Raw genomic sequence first — 4642 nt, forward strand, 5'->3', positions numbered from 1 at the left:
AGGCAAGGACGCCTTGATCTCCGCGCCACCTTTTTCACCACGTATCGCGCGCGCGACTGTTGCGGGATTTGACAGGATTGCCCGGGCCTACAAGACAGTCACTCGGAAGTGACCTCATATAAGGCGCCGGACGGGGGTGTTTGAATAGTGCGTTCTCATTTCTCCCTCTCTTCCCCAGACTTATCCGCCGCGTTCGCCTCCGTCCCAGTGCCGCTTCCCCGTGCACATCCTATCGGCGACGATGGTGAAAGAGAAGATGATGGCCTTGGAGAGGGCGAAGAAGGCGACGACGAAGGCGAAGGGAAGGGCGACCAGTCGAGGCGGATCTTCGTCAAGGGCCGGCTTGCCGCCTGGCTGGATCCAGGGCGACTGGATCCGCTCGACAATTTGTCAAGCAGATCTTGACGACCTGGCCGATGGAGGACTGATCCCCCATGGATCAGCGCGGCTCCCGGGGAGGGAGTCAGAGCCGCAGCCTCAGGAGGGTGAGTGCGTTCTTTTGGCCACCCATGTCGATCATGGGTTTTCTTTGCCGCCTCACCCTTTCTTTCGGGGTTTCTGAATTTCTTCGGGGCGCAAATCCACCACTTCACACCCAACACCATCGTGTACCTTGCTGCTTTCGTGTCCTTGTGCGAGAATTTCTTGGTTGCCGGCCTCATTGGGGTCTTTTCAAGGACATCTTCACCTGTCACTCCCAGACGGTGAAAAAGGCCAATCCGAGTGACGAGAGAACACAAGTGATTCAGATGTGTGGGGGTCTTGGGGTTCAGTTGAGAGGAAAAAGCTCATTTCCGACCATGATCCTACCCGACTCGGTCCATGGATGGCAGTCGACCTGGTTCTATTGTAAAGACCAGACGACACCAGGGCAGCCGACTGCCCTCCTTTTTCCATGGACCGAGTGAGGAAGCCTTCCTCTTTGAAGGTACTCCCGGAAGAGAAGGTGCAGGTTAAGGTGTTGGTCGAGCGTGTTGTCCAGCTTATCCGTGACGGGGTGACCGGCATGGACCTCTTGGAGGTCTTCCTCCGGCGACGCATCCAGCCGCTCCAAGCTCGAGACCATCCGATGCGGTTGTATTCTGGCACTGAGGACACCACTCGGATCCACCCGGAGGAAATTGATGAGGCCACGCTAGAGAGGTGGCTGGAAAGCATCACAGGGAACAAGGACAACCCCCGAGGGGCCAGGAGGATTCCTCCACTCGACCAATCATACGACGTAGACAAGGTCCACTTCTGCATCTCCGACTGTGATCCTGCTTTCTTCATTCTGTTTGTTTAAAATCAGTCGACTGACTTTTGTCTTGTTTGTTGTCTTCTAGGCCATGACTGAGATGTACTCGACGCCCAACGGGGCGCAAGAACAGGCCGAGGAGGGAGAGGCGAGCGGAGGTGAGAGTGAGGAGTGGCAATCTGATGATGAGGGGGAAGAGGATGACGACGGCTCCAGTGAAGAGGAGGAGGAGGAAGTCGATCCTCCTCGCACTGAAAGGCGATCCAAACTCATCCACGACCCCGCGAGCAAGCGTGGCAAAGCGATTGCACCTGTTGGTCAATCGTCAAAGCACCCTCGGGCGGCTTCTCCAGCACCGACTGAGAAAGCGCCGAAGCATCCCCGAGCGGCGCCATCAAAGCCACCGAAGGCCTTGCCCAAGATGAGGATGGCCATTCCCACTATCTCCGGGTAACAGCAGAACTTGTGTTTTCTTGTTTAGTGCGGACGAACTCTTGGTCGACTCATCGACTAACCAACTGGTTTCTGAAATCTGCAGTGCTGCCACCTCCGAGACCTCCACCAAGAACGAAGACCAGGAAAATGGAAGACGCAGCCACCTCCAACCTCGGTACGCTCTCTGTAGTTTCACTTTTGGTCGATTGGATTTTCGTTTCTAACTTTGGATTTCTCCTGCAACTCCTTCTCATGTCATTGATCTCCCTGATGATGACGATGAGGTGCCCCTGAGGGCAAGGAGGAATAAAAAGGCGCCGGCTGGCAAGACCACTCAGACTGCATCAGCGCCTGAGGCATTGTTTCAAGGGGGTGACGATGTCACTCGGCATTCCGTGTCCTTCGCTGTGCCGCTGATAAGTGTCCGGCCTTTGACGTCGACTGCTGACCCGCCCTCCCCTTTCGCCACACACCACGTCCCAGAGGACCAAGCAGGTGCTGCTAAGGAGGCTATACGCCAGGCGGGGATCATGATGGAGCAGGTGAAGGTGATCCGGGAAGCCAGCCAAGCGGCCTATGATGCTAGCTCAGCCCTTCAGAGCAACGTCCAGGTTAGTTGGTCACCACTTGTTCTATTAGGATATGCTATCTGAAGACTTTCTTTCTGAAGATCTTTGCATCTGTACACCCACTGGGTGTGTCGATTGAATATTTGAATCGGTGGGAGCACGCTGAGTGCACCCACTGGGCGTAGTCCTCGAGACTATGGTGGACTGCTGGCAGTCGACTGTAGTCTTGTATTTTGAATTTCTTCACTATAACTTCTTCACTCGGTCTGGTCGGACCATGTCGAATGGAATTTTGGAACCGGTGGGGGCACACTGAGTGCACCCACTGGGTGTAGTCCCCGAGACTATGGTGGACTGCTGGCAGTCGACTGTAGTCTGAAGAACCTGTTTTTTTGGTAGATCATGATGAGACCAAGATTAACTGCTGGTAGTTAGCCATGGTTTTGGGATCATAATCTCTTTGTTCCTTTCGGTCGACTGATCGGATCAAGTCGATAAAACTAGTGGGGGCACGCTGAGTGCACCCACTGGGTGTAGTCCCCGAGACTACTGTCGAATATTTTGATTCGACTGTAGTCTTAGAAATGTTATGGTTTTTCTCTTAGTCACTCGGAAGCGACCTCTTTTTTGATGTCTGTCGACTGACTCTTCGCAGAAATCTTGCGAGCTTGTGGCTCACTATACTGAGTTGGAAAACAAACATATCCAGCTCGACCTTGACTTGAAGCTTGTCCAGGAGAACTTCCAGAAGGCAAAGGACGAAGCAAAAGGTATGATTGGTGAGAACTTGACGACTGTTCTTATCCTTCTACCCATTCTTGATTCTGATCTCATTGTCATTTTGCAGATAAAACGAAGGAGGCTCTGAAGAAGATGGACCAAGAACTTGCCGAGGCACAGAAGGCGGCTTTCGACAAAACGAAGCTTGCGGAAGAGAAGCTGGCTTCAGTCGGTAGACTTGAAGAGGAGAACGCCAATCTGAAGGCTGCTCTCGACGCAGCCAACAAGGAAGTCAGCCGTCTGAAGAATGACAAGATAGCTCTGAATGACAAGGCTGGTGAGCTGGTGGGAAAGAAGAATGACCTGGAGGCTTATCTGGGAGGGCTCGCCAAGAAGCTATTCATCATGCTTGAGGGTAATCTCTCTTACTCGACTGATTTGTAATCATCGATTTATCGTAAAACTGCTGGTTCACCTTTGAATTGTGTTCACAGAATTCTGCCAAAACTTCGAGGAGGAGACCAGTCGAGTGGAGACAGGCTTGGACCCCATTAACTCTCTCGTGAAGGATGAAGATGCCATGAATGTGCTCCGACTGGAGTCTCGTGTTGCTGGTGTGGTTGACTATCTTGCTCGACTGAAGGTTGCGGCGTCGCGGATCAACACGACACTCTGGCTGAGAGAGACGCTTCAAAATGACCTCGAGTCTCTGATGACTCGACTGAATGAAGTTCCAGGTCGAGTGCAAGAATGGAAGAAGTCTTCTGCCAGGTGTGGTGCTGATGTTGCTCTGTCTCTGGTCCATGTTCACTGCAAGGATGCACGAGAGGACAAGCTGGCGTCCCTCAAAGTGGCCAATACCAAGAAGCATGACTTCCAATCTTTCATGGAGACCTTCATTGCTGCTGCCACTCGGATTGCAGATGGAATCGACCTGAACCAGTTTGTCGCGCCTTCCAGTCCTCCACCCGAGGAGTAAAAAACTTCTATGCTTGATGCCTTAAATTTGCCTCGGAATGCCGAGTGGTTTTGTAACCGATAAACTTTTACAGGCTTGATGCCTGAGCACTTCTGAATCCGTATGATGTTATCTGAACTTGGCTTATCGTTGAATATGCTTGCATTTTCCTTCGAGTGAATTTTGTTCTTCACTCGGAATATACTTTAATGTGTGAGACGCAGCCCTGAGGTGGAGAATCTAGTCGACCTGCTCTTCACCACTTTTGCAGGTAAGGATGGAGCACAGACTGCAGTCGACCTGCGTCCTTGTAAAGTGCATGTTGTATTTGTGGCATAGCTCCGAAGGAGAAGGTAGCAGTCGACCTGCACCTCATCATCCTCGCTAAGCGCACATTGTATTTGTGGCGTAGCTCCGAAGGAGAAGGTAGCAGTCGACCTGCACCTCATCGTCCTCGCAGAGTGCACATTGTATTTGTGGCGGAGCTCCGGAGAAGGTAGCAGTCAACCTGCACCTCGTCATCCTTGCGGATCGGAATGGATTTCATACTTAGGTGAGTACTGGACTGCAGCTAAGCCTCCAAGTGGGAGGTTTGCTCTCCACTCGGTAGGATTTTCAATTACTTAGGCGAGTACTGGACTGCAGCTAAGCCCCTGAGTGGGAGGTTTGCTCTCCACTCGGTAGGATTTCAAACACTTAGGCGAGTACTGGACTGCAACTAAG

This window comes from Triticum aestivum, chromosome 5B (genome assembly GCF_018294505.1).
Source record: "Triticum aestivum cultivar Chinese Spring chromosome 5B, IWGSC CS RefSeq v2.1, whole genome shotgun sequence".
NCBI lineage: Eukaryota > Viridiplantae > Streptophyta > Magnoliopsida > Poales > Poaceae > Triticum > Triticum aestivum.